Source organism: Hypanus sabinus, chromosome 22 (assembly GCF_030144855.1).
Source record: "Hypanus sabinus isolate sHypSab1 chromosome 22, sHypSab1.hap1, whole genome shotgun sequence".
Taxonomy (NCBI): Eukaryota; Metazoa; Chordata; class Chondrichthyes; order Myliobatiformes; family Dasyatidae; genus Hypanus; species Hypanus sabinus.
In genome coordinates this window covers 51,634,048-51,652,534 of record NC_082727.1, presented here as the reverse complement: position 1 = coordinate 51,652,534, position 18,487 = coordinate 51,634,048, and the positions used below count along the sequence as shown (strand labels likewise).

General features: G+C 43.0%; 1 protein-coding gene across 5 annotated transcripts in view; it reads right to left on the bottom strand.

Annotated features, from left to right (window-relative positions):
- ctbp2a (C-terminal binding protein 2a) overlaps window positions 1-18,487 on the bottom strand; it is a 304,686-nt gene that overhangs the window by 220,702 nt on the left and 65,497 nt on the right. The window contains exon 1 of one of the 5 annotated variants that reach the window (XM_059947719.1): window positions 7,412-7,435. The exons of the other annotated variants lie outside the window; for them this stretch is intronic. The gene's annotated coding sequence lies outside the window, so the exon portion shown is untranslated. Of the gene's footprint in view, window positions 1-7,411; window positions 7,436-18,487 lie in introns of those variants that run through there. 5 annotated transcript variants of the gene reach the window in all.

The window sequence follows — 18,487 nt, the reverse complement described above, 5'->3', positions numbered from 1 at the left end:
CTGTCCCAGAGCCTGTTGGTCCTGGCTTTTATGCTGCGGTACCACTTCCCGATAATAGCAGCTGGAACAGTTTGTGGTTTGTGACTCAGATCCCCAATGATCCTTCGGGCCCTTTTCTCACATCTGCCTTTGTAAATGTCCTGAATCATGGGAAGTTCACAACTACAGATGCGCTGGGCTGTCCGCACCACTCTCCGCAGAATCCTGGATGAAGAGAGGTACAGTGGAGAAACACGTGGTTCTCCAATGTAAATGTTACGTCACAAATACAAAAAATGCTGTTTGTTCAACCACAGATGCTGCCTGACCCATTGACTCTTTCAGCATTTTCTGTTTCTCCATCTTATGTTTCAAAATAATCCGAGCTTGTTTGTAAATACTTTTCTTTGTTACCCAATTACCCATTATTAAAATTTTATTCCAACTTTGAAACCAACAGAAGATTGGGTTATGGTGTAAAAAGTTGATCTGAATCCTACTGGAAGTGTAGGGTCTTAGTTCTCTAATGCTGCGTATACCTGATCTCTGAATAACCTGTGAATGCAGAGCAGTGTATATCGGCCAGACGAGGTGCACAGTGGAAACATGCATTAAGGAGCATAGGAGGTGCATTCATTTGGGGTACCCAGAGAAATCGGTGGTAGCAGAACATCACACACGCAATGTCTACAAGGTTGACTTCAATAGCACAGAACTAATGTGCTGTGCCAATGACTTTGAATAAGAATTTCAACAATGACCAAGGTCTCACTCTTAATAAGACCTGGAGTAGAATTCTTAACAAGATGGAACAGTGGAAAACTGATTGGTTGAGGACAAACCAATCAGGAGGAACAGATAGCAGGAGTTGAGAATACAGTATATTTCACTGGACTAGACATGCCTGGGCATCATCCCTGATGGAGATGGTGGAGTTTGTCATTGAAATGTCAGTTAGAATCGACACTTGGACCCAGCTGGAAGCCTGAGAAGAGTTTATGAGTCATATACGCCAGGGAAGTACTAGATCTTGTTTTATGCTTGAGTAAAATGAAGCTCCTTATTGCTCCCACTTTCCTCTTCAACTCTCTTCTGCTCCATTAAATTTAGTTGGCATTTTCTCCACTGCAAAACTTCTGTGCCAGGGAGAAAACTAAACATGTCCTATTGGTTACATACCACCAAGGACTGAAATTTTCCTCTGCTTCGGATATTTCTATTTTCCCTTCAGAATTAGAATCACCTTAAAACTCAATATTATCCAATCACAACTCCTGCAATCTAACCCTTGATCATTAACAGAAATTTTAATTAAAAGCACGCCATTGAATTGGGCTTTGAATTGCAGAGAGATAACTGGTAATGGTTCAAAGGTTACAACAAACTTAAAGGTTTCCTCCTATATTCCATGGGTATTCAAATTCTTGATGATCTGCATTATAACATGTGAATTTACAGAATTAGGTATGATTACACTAGCAAAATCACAAGATCTGGTTATAATGCACTTGTTTACCTTTGATAACCAAGACCAAAGGTAAACACATTTTTATGCAGTAACTTTACTTGAGGCTCTTTTGAAATTTAAGTCAAGTGACATTTGACTGTCTATTCACATCTTGTATCTCAGTAAATATCTAAACTATAAAAAAAGCTGAGACTACACAATTGACTCACCATCTGTGCAACAATATATGATTAATTCATTGTGTGTAAGCTTTTCTTCACTCCACAAGCGTCTAATGCAGCTAAACTTAATTTTATTAAGGACTGCTAGGCGTGTTTTGCGGTAAAAGACGCCTCCAGTTTCATAAAATTGCCCAAATTTGTTCCAGGTTTTCTGTGCACTGAGAAGTGAGAGTGTAAACAAACGCACGTTGCCAGCTGAACCTACAAGCCCACCCATACAGGCCGGAACAATGTGTTCATTACAACCTTGGATTGGATGAACCTCAAGTCCCTTGCCAACCTTCAGGCAAAAGCTTCAATTATAATGTTGTTCTCAGCTCCAATGTTATGTAAATTGGATGAGCTTAGAAAGCCAGCATTCCAAACAGATTGCAGCCAGTGATATCCAACAACTAAAACAGATGATCAAGTTATTTACTGTACTGTGGGATACTACCAGGTAAAAGCTCCTGCCCATGTTCTATGCTGCAAGAAGGTGTCCAAGTTTCATTGTTTGTAAAGGGTTATGAAATAATACAAGTCATTAGTTTGAAGATACAAACACCACCACTGCTCTTCCAATGGGAGTGAGTAAAGTTGTTCCCAAGGTCACCTTTGGCTGGCCTGAACTCCTTTTGCTCTTCAGTGTCAAGTACACCATGGTCATAACTGGTTAAATAGCTGACAGGGGGGAGGAAAACTTTGCCATTTACATTTCCAGTTTTTGCACGTCCAATTCACTGTGGGGTTTTGTTACATTTTGTGTCATTAGTGCCTTAATCTCCGTGACATTTCAAATTTCTACTCAATTTAAATATGAATACAGCTGAATTTTGAAAAGCACAGAGTCTAAGTAATTGGCCAAGAAATGTTCATCCTTGAAACAGGCTTCTGCTAAGCTCAGGTATAAATCTAAACAGGACTCCACTGTAATGTCTGGATTTAAAATTAATCTTCAGGAAACATTTTACCATATCAATACTGTCCACTCTTTCCAACGAAAAAGGAGAACATTACAGAGAGCCACCTGCTAATAGCAGATTAAATTAATTACAGGTTAAATGCATATCACTCATCACTTAGTGATGGCCAGCAATTTATTTCGCAATGAAGCTTTAATACCTGATTTTGTAAGCGGTTATCTGGTGAGGTTATATTCCAACTAGCATGACAACATGACACTTAAAATGTAAATAGGGTGAGTGGGAGGTTATGAAATGCAAAAGGAAGTGGGAGTTAAAAATTGATTTCTCTGACCAATTATGCCCATTTCCTGCATACTCACAGGGTACTGCCATGGGGCAATACCATAGGCTGCCATAATATATGGGTAAAAGAAACAGAAAGGTTATCCAATTACTGATAACACTGGACAACAAAGATTTTGTTTTCTGAATACTTCTGGGTGTACCTGATGGATTTTGGGCAGCTGATCATGACAGTCAGAATCAGAATCAAGTTTATTATCACCGGCATGTGTTGTGAAAGTTGTTAACTTAGCAGCAGCAGTACAATGCAATACATGATAAAAAAAAGAAGGAAAATAAATAAATAAATCAATTACAGTAAGTATATATGCGTATATTAATTAGTTAGATTAAAAGTAGTGCAAAACAGAAATTATATTAAAGCAATCATCATGTAAATTCCCAATCACCTGCCATTTTTAAAATTGCCTATATTTGTTGTTATAATTCATAAGTCAAGTCAGAATAACTGATGCCAAGATTAAGTATGGCATTTTTGTTCGTCTGCAAATCAAACGGGTCATCAATGAGTGGCAATTCAAATAATTTCTATTTGTACATGAGAAAATCACATGGAAAACATTTTAGGATGTTGCTGAAATTTTTCTTGGCAACTTCAGAGCACCAAGCTATGTGTAGCTATTTGATAACATGCTTTAAGCATATAAAACCAGAAGTGCAACATGTCATTAAAGATTCATTTTCTGCATTCCGATTTTAACTTCTTCCCTGCAAATCCTAGTGCTGTCAGTGATTGCATGGTGAAAGGTTTCAATAGGACATTGTAGTCATGGAGAAATGATATCAGGGCAACTGGAATCCATCAATGCTGGTGATTATTGTTAGACACTTAAGCAAGAAGCCTCAGACACTGAGTACAAATGAAAAGTATTATCAAACCATTTTTAGCTTAGTTGAACTATTGCAAAACATCAGCACTGTTATGCAAGTAAATGCATTATATTTAATAAAAATTAATTTCTCGTTTCTCCAAATTCCTAATGATATAAGTAGTCTGAAATTATATTTGTGTTCTGCTTCAAGTGGTCTATCATAAACAAAAAAAATTCTGAGGAAGCAACACTTTTGAAAAAAATTGTTGCCAGTGTAAGTGTGGAAGACTATCAAAGCTTACAGCAGCAACTGGACCAGCTGGGAGGATGGGCTGAAAAATGGCAGATGGAATTTAATGCAGACAAGTGTGAGGTGTTTCACTTTGGGAGGACAAACAAGGGTAGGACTTACACTGTGAATGGTAGGGCACTGAAGAGTGTGGTAGAACAAAGGAATCTGGGGACACAGATCCATAATCCCTTGGAAGTGGCATCCCAGGTAGATAGGGTTCATAAAGAGAGCTTCTGGCACATTAGACTTCATAAATCAGTACTGAGTACAAGAATGAGGATGAAAATTTACAAGGATGTTACTGGGACTTGAGGACCTGAGTTATATGGAAAGGTTGAATAGGATTTTGGATTTATTCCATGCAAGGTAGGAGAATGAGGGAGATGGGTTAATGCAAGTAGGCTTCTTTCACTAAGATTGGGTAAGACTAAAACTAGGAGTCACAGACTAAGGGTAAAAGGCAAAATATTTAAGGGGGACATGAGGGGGAGATCTTCTTCACTCAGAAAGTGGCATGAGTGTGGAAGGAGCTAGAACATTTAAGGGAGTTTGGATAAGTACATGGATAGGGTATGGAAGGCTTTGGTCCAATTGGAGTTTGATGGGACCAGGCAGAATAACTAGATGAGCTGTTTGTGTTGTAGTGTCAATGACTCTGTTTCTCCTACAATAACACACACAAAATGCTGGAGGAACTCAGCAAGTCAGGAAACAGAAATAAACAGTCAGTGTATCAAGCCAAAACCCTTCATCACCCCTCGACAGCCTGTCAAGCTGAATTCCTCCAGCATTGTGTGTGTTTCTCAAGATTATCAGCATCTGCAGAATCTCTTGTGCTTATTTCTATTACAATTATCCTTGCTCGAAGAGCTCCAATATATTTATCAGTTTTGAAACAAGCAATAAACTTCATCTTCAGCATTTTGATTTGCATTCACATTGATACTGTCACAAGCTAAGGCACCGTTGAGTGTGAGCGTGAGTGCGTGCACATGTATGAGAGAGAAAATTGGTGAGTGGACCAATTGACTCGGCTCCCTCCAAGACTATTCATTGCTAATCACACTTCAAATCTGCTGCAGCGATACACTGCTAGCTTTGTCAATGTTAACCAATGCCTTACTTGCTGTCTTCCTCTGCTTTTCTTTTTATTTTTGTTTGCACAATTTGTACTTTTTTCTCTCTCTGCACATTGGGAGGTTGAAGGATTTCTTTTTTTAAGGGTTCTTTTGGGTTCCTTTGTTTTGTGACTGCCTGTAAGGAAACAAATCTCATGGCTGTATGATGTAAATACACTTTGATAACAAATGAACTTTGAACTTTTCATTTTACTCAATCTGACTAACTTAGTCATACAGTGCAGTCATGTCCATGTTGGCCTATTGTGTCCAATCGATACCTTCCCATATTAATCTCATTCACCAGCACTTAGCCTGCAGGCTACTATCCTTTGGCAATTCAAGTGCTCCTCCACCCTTCTCACTCTATTATTTGCTTATATCACTTGCCCAAGATAGGGATGCTCGAAGTGCCAGTTCTCCACTGCTCTCTCTCCCAAATAGATATGCTCCATACACAGAGGAATTATCCAAAGTTAATTCTTCTTTTGGAGACAATTGGTTGGTAGATAGGGGAACCATGTGCTCCTCAGCTGATTTGATATCTCTGCAAGATTCAAGCAGTGTGACATTTTTCTAGATGCTGTTCCTCTTTTTGAGCAGTATAGAATTCCCCAGTTGTTTACTGGTTCCTTACGATTATCTCTTCGCATGGAGCTTAAAGTTTGCTTCAGGAGTCCGAGTTGTTGATTCTCTATAAACTCACTCTGAAACACTGGTATTGACCAGCTTTGTGCTCTCTGCTTCTGCCTTAACAACAAAGCAGATAAACTAACACTCATTTCCAGCATGATTGTAGAAGTGTTTTTGGTCTGTTTTGCCTTCTCTTCCTATGTCATCTCAGTACCTCTTCATGTTTATACAAAGTAATTAAAACCACAAGTAAAAATCATGAATACCAAAGGAGTGAACTCCAACAAAAATAATTTTATAAATAGCAAACAGGAGCAAATCTGAAGATGCTGGAAATTCAAACAACAACACACACAAAATGCTGGTGGAACACAGCAGGCCAGGCAGCATCTATAGGGAGAAGCGCCGTCGATGTTTCGTGTCGGATTTCTTACTATCTTTCCTTTCGGTTACTCCTGACGAAGGGTCTCGGCCCGAAACGTCGACAGTGCTTCTCCCTATAGATGCTGCCTGGCCTGCTGTGTTCCACCAGCATTTTGTGTGTGTAATTTTATAAATGATTGATTTCTGAAACACTAATCATTTACTGACGGCTTGCAGGGGAAATATGAGAAAATGATGGTGCTGATTCAGAGGTGCAGCCAGAAGGAACACATTAAAAAAAGTATTAAGTCACAGACCAATTGATTTCTTCACTAAGTTCTGATTAGTCACTCAGTCCTATATCCAGCACAAATAAGGGTAGGGCTGAAATTTTTTTGGTACAAAGCTGTGATGGGTGCCTTTTAAGTATTTGATCCACTTCATCTATATTGTAAAACAAACAGGACACGTCCAATCAAGCAGATTTCAACTACATTTGAAGAATCTGCCTTCCTCCTGCACCCCTTCATGCCCTGACCAATCAAGAATCTATCAACTTCTGCCTTAAATATACATAAAGACTTGGCCTCCACAGCTGGCTGTCTGAAAAGATTCCAAATTACTTTGACTGGGTGTCTCAGGGCTGGGTGTGCCTGCACCAGCACACCCACTCCTCGCTGGCCACCTGGCCTACACCCCTCCTATGGCACTCCACCTTCAACATTCCCACCAGATTTACAAACTCCCTTTCCATTCCACATTGACAAAATCTTAGGCACCCTAGCTATATATATGTGCTTAAGATTTTTGCACAGGACTGTATACAGTTGCTGCACCTATTTGAAATCTGAAGGTTATTTCATGCTCCATTACCAGCACAGTTTGGCCTGCCTTTTAAATAAAAGCCTCTAAGCTCTGGCAATCTCCCTAGTTTACAGTTTGCACTAGCTGGAGTTGGCAGATAAACACGAGTCAGAAGGGACCAGATTTCCAGCATCTGCTTAATATGTTATTATGCAGGAAAAGTAAAGAAATTGGGTCACTTTGGTCATTTCATTTGCAAATATATGTGGGGACAAGTGAATCAGGCACGTGTCCGCGTTTGTGTTCAGTCAGCAATTGGCAGGGTTGGGTGGGGGAAGAGAAAGTTGTTCTGCAATCATTTTCTTCAGTTCACATTGCACTTATGCCAAGTAGCAGTAAGCGTAGTTACTTTATAACTCTCCAGTCACCATATATTTACAGTCTGCAATAATTTGCTTTGTGTACAGTGCTTACACCGGCAACTATAATGATACCCAATCAACGCTAGAGGTACGATCCTCTCCAGGAAACAAATCCACGCAATGCTGAAGGTACATCTTTCGTTGAAATTACGATGCCTGTAATAAATGGGAATAGCCAGTGCTATAGAGAAAATTACATTCAGTCTCATTCTTATCTGCAAGTCATTAATTTGTGATAAATGAATTATTGCAACTATTGCTGAAATTAATGCTATTCATAAAGTAACTCTAAATAGTTTAGAGTGAAGCTGTAATGATTAAGGAGTTCAATGTTTCTATCAAATATTCTCTAAAAACTCATTAAGTGTAAACTACTTCACCCCCTATAAGTGTATAAAACTGTCTTCTCCTTCAGTAATTTATTACACCATAAGACAGCTCATGGCCTAAACTATTACATGCTTCCAATTAGCTGCTTGCAGCTTTTCTCTGAAAATTTAATGAGATAACACCATATAAAGCTGCTGACTTAAGATACTGTGCATAGCTCTAGTATCAATGCAGACACTCAGCAAAACACACTTCAGCTGCATTTTGCAAATTCCATTTAAAAATAAATTGCATTAGAAGCAGTTGCGCTTGTGGTTTAAATGGAAGTCTTCCTTTCAGCAGAGATTAGAATGTTTCAAAGACGATCAAAGTCAGAAGGAAGCAAAGAGAAAAACGATTAAAACCATGGTTTTAAAAAAGAACATTTGTTAATAAAAACTCACTGACAGCACAGCATGCAAGTTAATCAAGCCACAAACGAAAGCCTTTAGTCACTTCAGGATTTATTTCATTACAAACAGCATCAAATTTTAATAAGGGTATTAGAATCAAACTCACCAGATCACTATTGTGCATTATTTCAGCGCACAGACAATGCCCTTGAATGAATGGTTTAAATTTGTTACTGTACCAGAGGCTTAAATGATGAAAGCCTTGGCCTACTCCTAATTATCTCTCAAAAATTACCTAAACCACTTAAAGATTAGATGACTCTAATTTAATTTATAGTTTAGTTGCCCACTGACACTACCATTCGTTATATTGAATATATTTGTTATATGTTCTTTAAAACAATTGAGCAGTGGCAGTTGATTTCGAACCCTTCTGAATATTAGTGTGTTTGGAGGTGCGCTGCCAGGAAGAAAACAGAAATATAGGAGCAGGAGAAGTCTCTTGGCCTCTGGTAGTCAGCTGAAAACAATACATGATGCCACCACAATGGATTTTCTTTTGATGATATATATATATATATATATATATATATAGAGCTAAAATGACAATAAACTTGTCTTGATGACATAAGGGTCAAAAGTCTATCCTAGATCATGAAACATTGAAGCCCTCACATACACAATTCTTCAATGCTGTGGAAAAATTACAAAACCGCCCAGTCATTCGGGTTATACTAACAAACTCATACAAATATCCTCAGTGGCAAGGTCAGCATTACTAAAAATTGTCAACATATTTTTTCACTTGAATCAAAAATTTACCATTAAAAATCTGTCGTGTAATAGGTAAAGGGTAAAATTCACACTGGTATTCCCATCCGTTTCTCATTCTGAATTTCTGCTTATCCAACTATCATTGCCAGTTGGAACAGGGCCAATGTCACACATGTTCACACGCATATACACACGTTCACACTAGAGTGCTTCTTTTTTCCATTTTTACCACTCTGCAATAAGAGGAAGCAAGAAGAAAGATGATAACAGCTTTAATACCCGCAGCTAGCTAGTTCGTTCAGGCAGATAAAAATAACCTTGTTGACTAATAATAGTATCTTCAACATTCAAGGCTTAACAAAGCATTTCAGAAATTGATGTAAGAGTTAAGGAAAGTGAAATGGGTGGGGTAACCAAGGATGTGGTGAAACAGATAGGTTTCTGGAAAGTTTTCAAAAGTGGAATGAATTCCACAAACAGACAAACTGGGTGGTTGAAAACTGCAGGAATTAGGTGGATAAAGGGAATGAAGTGCTGAATAAAAGCAATGGCATCAGGAATTTTCACACACTACAATTTGAATGCTAATATAACCGAGAAAAGGCTTGATTGAACTGTAAAATGCTTACCTTTTCTGGAACAGCTTCAAGATAGGGTGGCACAGTAGCAGAGTGGTGAACACAATAGTATCAGTGACACAGGTTCAATTCCCACTGCTGCCTGTAAGGAGTTTGCACATTCCCCCCCATAACTGTGTGGGTTTCCTCCCACAGTCCAAGGACATACTGGTCAGTAGGTTAACTGGTCATTGTAAATTGTCCCATGATTAAGCTAGGGTTAAATTGGGGGTTGCAGGGAGGTGTGGCTCAAAGTCAAGAAGAGTCTATTCAGCATTGTACCTCATTAAATAAAAATGAAATAGATCTACACATTTAGATTTCAGCCACTGCTCACTCTTTCCCAGAGTTATTAAAAGTTGATTTCTGATAGGCATTTTGCTGACAACACTTCACAGCTGATGTTACAGCCTTAAATTTGGATTAATGGAGCTGAACTCTGCTCCTGTCCTTGGCGAAACTGGACTAGACAGTATTCACTTCAGAGTGGCTGCCACTTTCCTAGTCTCATTTGCAGACACACTGATGCCATGCCCATCTCTTCCTTGGCATTAGAAATGAAGCAATAGTATCTACCCCTTTGGTTTGCATTTATAATTCAGAGGCAAAATAAAGCAACTCTCACAGTAGGCAGGTAAAGAAGTGTGAATTAATGGGACATCAGCACTGCCTCATATCCCCTATTGAGTTTTCAATGCTTCACTTTATGAATCATCACTGGCTCTTATATTATTGTAGTTATTCACAATATTGATGCCTACTGCCATCTCCATGGACATAATGAGGTTGGACTCCAGAGGAAAGAGGCTACTTGAAGATGTGGACTGTGTCACGATGGCTAATTGAGAGGCGTGGAGGGACAGGGTCCGGAACGCAACCAGAAGCAATCAGCGCTCTGCATTTGTCTGTTTTCTCATTTCTCTATGGTAGCCAGAGCAGCTGTAGAAAAGGTTGCTCCTTCTGGCTCTGCCACACTTGCCGAAGCAACAGAATGCCACCGTGAGTTACTCTCAGCAACAGCGAGCTGAGATCCTTTAACTCCACTTTTCCAGAACTTGCAGCCGCTTGTGCCCAAAATGTTGTTCATTTCAACAACACACACACACCAGATGCTGGAGGAACTCAGTAGGTCAGGGAACATCTATGGAAGGAAATGAACAGTCTGTGGTGGTCTGCACACACGGGGCTCGAACTGCCATTGGGTGCTGCAGGCAGACCCGCTCGGGGCGGACCTTCTGGGGACGGTCTGACATCACGCAGGGACCCATGGGAGGGGGGATTTAAGTGGGCGAGTTTGAATCAGTAAAGCCATTCCGAGTTCAGCTCTCTCTGCCTCCGTGTGTTCCTTTCGTAGCATTTTGCGCCCCACCATATTGGTGACCCCGATGTTCCAGACGGCATCTGGAGCTGGCAACTCAGCGACCAGGCATGAATCTGAGCAATTTGCACAGCACGGTCTCTGAAGCTTCCAACTTTCTGAGCCACTCAGTCACACATTTGGTTCGAGCAGGCTGAGGCCCAGTTCAGTATCAGAGACATTACAGCCAATGCTACGCGGTATTAGTACATGGTCAGCGTGCTCGACCAGGAGATGGCAGGCTGGATTATTGACTTCCTACGCCAGCCACCAGCGGAGGACAGGTACACTAAGCTTAAGGCGCTCTTGACCCGTACTTTCGGACTCTCCCGCTGCCAACGGGCCATACGGTTCCTGCACATGGACGGCCTGGGCGACCGCACACCATCCGAGCTTATGAATGATATGCTGGCGCTCATGGGCAGCCATAAGCCGTGCCTTCTATTCAAACAGTTGTTCCTCAAGCAAATGCCAGAGGGCATCCGCCTCCTCCTCACGAGTGAGGATTTCAGTGACCCCCGCGGGGGTTCGGAACAGTGGTGTTTCTATCTCCAAAGATGGGGCTCAGGCGCGCGCCGCTGCCGTCCACCGTGTGCTTTTCCGGGAAACGCCGGGGCCAGCTGTCGCTAATGGCTACGATGGCTGGCCACCAAGACAGCCTCCTGTACCTCTGGGACCGACACTCTGGGCGGCGCTTCCTGGTAGACACCGGGGCTGAAGTCATCGTACTCCCCCCCCCAAACATGGACACTCGTAACGCGGTCCCAGGCCCCGAACTCACCGCCGCAAATGGTACCAGTATTCGGACGTACGGCCTGCGAACTATCGCACTGCATTTCAGGTCCAACCATTTCACTTGGACTTTCACGTTGGCAGCGGTGTCACAGCCAATACTAGGGGCAGACTTCCTACAAGCCAACTACCTCCTGATCGACTTGAAAGGCCAGCGTTTGGTCCACACCAAGACATTCCAGACTTTTCAGCTCAGAGAAGCTAAGCTACCAGCCCGCCACCTGGATTCCGTGATCCTCTCGGGTAACGAATTCGCCAGGGTGCTGGTGGAATTCCCCTCCATAGTCACCCCGCAGTTCTCCACGGCCGACCCCAAGCACGGTGTGCAGCGCCACATCCCCACGCAAGGACCGCCTCTGCACGCCCGAGCTCGCAGGTTCCCACCCGACAAGCTCAACCTCGCCAAGGAGGAGTTCCGTAAGATGGAAGAGCTGGGGATGGTACGCTGCTCAGACAGCCCATGGGAATCCCCGCTGCACATCATGCCCAAGTCCGCAGGAGGATGGAGGCTCTGCGGAGACTACAGACACCACAACTGCCGACAGATACCTGATACCCCATATCCAGGACTTCTCGGCGAACCTGCACGGAGTTACCATCTTCTCCAAAATCAACTTGGTCAGGGGATACCAACAGATCCCTGTGCACCCCAATGACGTGCCCACGACAGCCCTCATCACCCCGTTTGGCTTGTTTGAATTCCTGAGGATGCGGTCTCAAGAATGCAGCCCAAACTTTCCAAAGGCTTATGGACTCGGTGGGATGCGGCCTGGATTTCGCTTTCATTTACTTGGACAATATCCTGGTGGCCACCAGTTCGCACCAAGAGCACGTGGCACATTTGTGCCAGCTCTGCCAATGCCTGAGCGACCACGGACTGGCAATCAATCTGGCAAAGTGCCAGTTCGGGCTGACAGAGATCGACTTCTTGGGCCACAGAGTCAACCAACATGGCGCAGATCCCCTACTGGGCAAGGTCCAAGCCCAGCATGGTCAAGGGCCTGCAGGAGTTCATAGGGATGGTCAACTTTTATCATCAGTTCATGTCGACGGCAGCCCACGTCATGAGACCCTGGTGGCCGACAAGGTCAAAGAAATGGCACGGGACGCGGAGTCCACGGAGGTGTTCGAGCAGACCAAGGAAGCGCTGGCGAAGGCAGCCCTCCTAGTTCACCTGACAGTCGATGTATCCACGGCACTCACAGTCGACGCTTCTGACACGGCAGTCGGCGGAGTCCTGAAGTAGCTCATGGAGGACCAGTGGCGACCACTCGCTTTCTTCAGTCGGCACCTACGGCCACCAGAGGTGAAGTACAGCGCCTTCGACAGAGAGTTGCTAGCGCTCTACCTGGCTGTCCGGCATTTCCGGTACTTCTTCGAGGGAAGGGAGTTCACTGTGTATACGGACCAAAAGCACCTCACCTTCACACTGGCCAAGGTATCGGACCCATGGTCGCTTCGGCAGCAGAGGCACCTGTCCTTTACTTCAGAATTCACCACGGACGTCGGCCACATTGCCGGGAAGAGACATTTACAGTGGACCGCCTCAAACCAGCGCACTTGGACATTGAGCAACCAGTGAGAGTACCTGCACTGCGCTGGCAAGGCCGGACACCCAGGCAAGCCACACAGACTGGGGGCTCCACTCCCCCGATGGAAGTTTCCGCACACATGGGGCTCGAACTACCATCCGGTGCTGCAGGCAGACGCACGGCCCGCTCAGGGCGGACCTTCCGGGGACGGTCTGACGTCGCGTCTGCCCTGCTGGTCGCAGGGACCCATGGGAGGGGGGGGGGGGGGGTTTAAGCGCGCGAGTTTGAATCAGTAAAGCCATTCCGAGTTCAGCTCTCTCTGCCTCCGTGTGTTCCTTTCGTAGCGCTTTGCGTGCCACTACAAGTCGACGTTTTGGAAACGCAAACACGAGGAAATCTGCAGATGCTGGAAATTCAAGCAACACATAAAAAATGCTGGTGGAACACAGCAGGCCAGGCAGCATTTATAGGAGGAAGCAAAGTCAATGTTTTGGGCCGAGACCCTTCAGCAGGACTGGAAAGGAAGAAGGCATATGCCAGAATAAAATGGTGGGGGAGAAGACAGGCATAAGTTGGCAATAGGTGAGTTCAGGGGACACAGAGCATTACAGCCCTTTGGCCCAATCAGTATGTGCCAACCACAGTGCCCACCCAGCTGGTCCCAGCTTCCTATTTTTGGCCCATAGCCCTCTAAACCCCACTGTTCCACGCACCTAACCAAGTACTTCTATATAGAGGGGAAAGTAGGTGGGTGGGGAAGGGTGAATGAAGGAATAAAGTGGAGGTGACAGGCGGAAGAAGAAGAAATCTGATAGGAGAGGACAGTAGGCCATGGAATAAAGACCTGACCTGCTGAGCTATTCCAGTGGTCGGGGGGGTGTGTGTGTGTGTGTGTTTCACCAATATACCTGCTCACATTTTCACTGTAAATCCAATTTCTGGACATTTAATCCTAATTCAGTTACTCTACCAACATTAAAAGGACAGAGCAGATCACTAATAGCATTACATCATTACCACAAGGAGGCATCAGGGTACTGTGGCCATTGCCATCCTTAGGCTGAAAGATATTAAAATAAAAATCCACCTGCTCTCTCAGGTGGATGTGAAATGTCTTATAGCTTTATTTTGAAGATTTATATCTTGCCAATATGTATCACTTGCTGAACATCATCATATTGTCTGTCATGACCTCCCTATATTATAACAATGAGCTAACATACTGTACTTCCTTTGTTATAAGGTATTCTTGGACGATTAAGAAGGGGTAAGAAACACTCGGCCAATGGCTAATATGCACATCTAGGCTGCTGCAATGTGTCATGTCCCGGAATGGTCCAGGATGATATTCCCCTAATCCACCAATGTCATACAGGAGATGCTGTGCATCACAGCATCAAGGTTTAGCTCGAGGCATCACCTAAACCAGATCCTCCTTTCTGATGGAGAGCTAAGAGCAGTTGGAGCAGGGAAACAGCATGAACCACAAGTCATACACTATCTTCATTTGAATATCTGTTCTTGCATTATCACTTGGTCAGAATTCTTGGATCCATTTATCCGGCAGTTACTTAATTACTGCTCGTTATGCTGCTGGTGTTTAGGACAGCAATGAAGGTCCTCCATCTCTGGTGGTGTTCAGGGTTTCCTTCACCATGCCAGTAGCTTCCTCCCCATTTTCTCTACCGTCAATCATGCAGGTCCCGGGTGGAGACTCAGGAATACTGTCGAACTCAGATGTAGAAGGATTCTTCATTGCTGTTTCTGTAGTAATTATGTTTTTCCAGTTAGGGTTGTTAGCCCTGAGTTGAATCCTTGAACCTGAAACACCAGTGGACCACACTTAGTCTGTCCTCTACTCTTTGATCTGTTCGGCACAGGTGAGCCTACCAAGAGCCAAAGCATAAAGCCCTGACTTCAGAGAACAAAGATCACCTGGTCATTGAGGCACGCAAGCCTCCAAACCCAATGACAAGGCTGTAGTCCTCCTGGAGGATTTATCCAAAAGTATTGAAGGCGTATCTTCACTACAAAGAGTAGTGGCTTAAGAAGCCAACACACTGTTTGAGAAATAATTAGGTCTGCCCACATCACATGAATTAGCTCATTCATTCATTCATTTGTTATGTGCCATGTCGTATGACATGGTGAACATGGTCTTTCCGGGATTCTGATTGTTCTTGGCAATTTTTTTGACATAAGTGTTTTGCCATTGCCTTCTTCTTGGCAGTATCTTTACACGAAGGGTGACTCCAGCCATTATCAATACACTTCAGAGATTTTCGGCCTAGCATCAGTGGTTGCATAACCAGACTTGTGATATGTACCGGCTGCTCATACAACCGTCCACCATCTGCACCCATGGCTTCACATAACCTTGATCGGAGGGTCTAAGGAGATGCTACACCTTGCCCAATGGAGACATGCAGGCTAGTGGAGGGAAGGAGCGCCTTACACCTCCCTTTGGTAGAGATGTATCTCCACCCCTCCACCCAAAATTAGCTAGACATATCATTAATGAGGTCCGCACTTTATCACATTCTGGCATTGACTTGTCTGCTACTATCAATAACAGAATGATGCCATATGTTGAAGGCCTGGTTCATCAGGAGTTTGTTGTTCCAAATACGACAATGCCATAGCCAAATCAACACTGCTGGGCTAAGAACCACTGATTGAAAAACTTCCAAATTCTGCAATTCCACATCCGGACATCCTCTCCTCTACATTTGTGGGGGCGGCACAGTAGTGTAGCAGTTACCAGCACCAATGACCCTACCATTGTCAGTGAGGAGTTTTCATGGAATCTCCATGAATGAGTGGGGTTCCTCCGGGTGCTCCGGTTTCCCCCCCATATCCCAAAGACATACAGACTAGTAAGTGAATTAGTCATGCAGATGTCATTGGCAGACATCCCACCCTGCAAAAACTCATTTCAGGGAGGTAGCACCATCAATTTGCAGGAGACTCTCAGGAGAGGTGGGATGTCTTCAATAGAGCACCTTAGCAGCTAGCCAGCTAGTATAAATAACATTAGCTATGCTAATGAATGAATGACACCTGTTAAACTCACCTCAACATGTCTTTTACATTTTAACCCACCATGGGCAATAGAAAAGACACTGTTGCAAACAGTGCAGCAAGCGACACAGTCATTATTTTTGACCCCTATTAGGCAGGGGTACACTTTAGTGTAGTCTGAGATGAAGTATGTTTGATATTTTCTTTTTTTGGAACACTCTCCCATGTCGCGCTCTCTCGTTCTCAAAAAAATTGATTTCCGGGATATTGTATATAATTTGCGGGCATCGGGGAGCTACTATTAATATGCAGGAGACTTCCAGAACTTCCGGGAGAGGTGGGGTGTCTGCATTGGTCAGTGTGGGCTCTTATGGCCGGATGAGTTTGCCTCTGAGCGAGATCTCTAAATAAATAAATACATAAATAAATGCCTGGATATTATTTAGAATGGCAATTAAGCCTCCTGCTGGGTCTGAAACTTTCCAGAAATAAATCACAAATCCATGACACATGAAAGTCATTTGATAAATCTATTCTTGTCAGTTACTCTTCAATTCCCCATATACAACTCCAGAACTATTTAGGGAACCCATAAATAATAGTTGGACTACCATTAATTTGGATTTTAATTAATCGGTCATCATTCTTCAATACAAAAATCTATTTCAATTTTTAGTTTGGATATTTATCAATATTTATATTGCTATAATAAACAATCCATGTGATAATACAAAAAGGAAACATCCTCTCACACCATCTCATTAAAAGCAGTAATGAATAATCCAGAAGGATTCTGCTTAGAATACAGGACAGAAAACTAATTATCTCAAGGTCAGGCATCTCATAATAAATATCACCTACATTCATGAAATGCTCTGGCATACTACTTTCCATCTACTGTATTTTCAAAACCTGCCCTACCAGTTGCAAGAATTATGACACTCCCCCTCCCCCAACACAGACACACATACTTTTAACATATTATCAAATTAAGTTTGACAAGGAAACATTTGGCCAGAAACTTGGTCAAATAGTTAGAGGATCTGTCCTGGGCCCAGCTTATAAGTGCCATTACAAAGGAAGTATGGGATCACCTTTACTTCCTTAGAAGTCAAATTCAGCATGATATCTAAAATTTTGAGAAACTTCTATAGATGTGTGGTGGAAAGTTTCTCGGCTGGTTCTATCACCACTTGGTATGCAAACACCAATGCCTTTAAATGGAAAGTCCTACAAAAAGTAATGGACACAACCTTCCCCATCACACAGCACATCTACATGGAGAGCTGTCGCAGAAAAGCAGCATCTATCATAAGACCATAAGACAAAGGAGCAGAAGTCGTCTATTCGTCCCATCGAATCAGCTCCGCCATTTTATCATGAGCTGATCCAATCTCCCCTTTAGTCCCAATCCCCCACCTTCTCACCATAACCTTTGATGCCCTGACTACTCAGATACCTATCAATCTCTGCCTTAAGTACACCCAATGACTTGGCCTCCACTACCGCCCGTGGCAACAAATTCCATAGATTCACCACCCTCTGGCTAAAATTTTTTTTTCATATCTCTGTTCTGAATGGGCGCCCTGCAATCCTCAAGTCATGTCCTCTCGAACTAGACTCCCCCCCCCCATGGGAAACAACTTTGCCACATCCACTCTGCCCATGACTTTCAACATTCAAAATGTTTCTATGAGGTCCCCCCTCATTCTTCTAAACTCCAAGGAGTACAGTCCAAGAGCGATCAAATGTTCCTCATATGTTAACCCTCTCATTCCCGGTATCATTCTAGTGAATCTTCTCTGAACTCTCTCCAACGTCAGCACATCAAAGAACTCCCACCACACAGGCCATGTTCTCTTCTTGCTGCTGCCATCAGGAAGAAGGTACAGGGAGCCTAAGGACCCACACCACCAAGTTCAAGAAAAGTTATTACCCTTCAACCAATAGGTTCCTGAACCAGAGGGGATACCTTCACTTGCCCCATCTCTGAAATGTTCCCACAAACTAGGGATTTACTTTCAAAGGACTCTTCATCTCATGTTCTCGACATTTATTGCTTATTTATTTATTATTGTTTTCTTTTATATTTGCACAGTTTGTTGTCTTTACATTAGTTGTTTGTCCATCCTTTTGGGTGAGGTCTTTCACTGATTCTATTGTGTTGGATTTATTGTGTATGCTTTCAAGAAAACAAATCTCAGGGTTGTGTATGATGACATATATGTCCTTTTGTAATAAATTCACTTCCAACTTTTGAACACCAAGATGGGGAAAAATAGAGATAAAGAGCATAAGGATGAAATTCTAGAA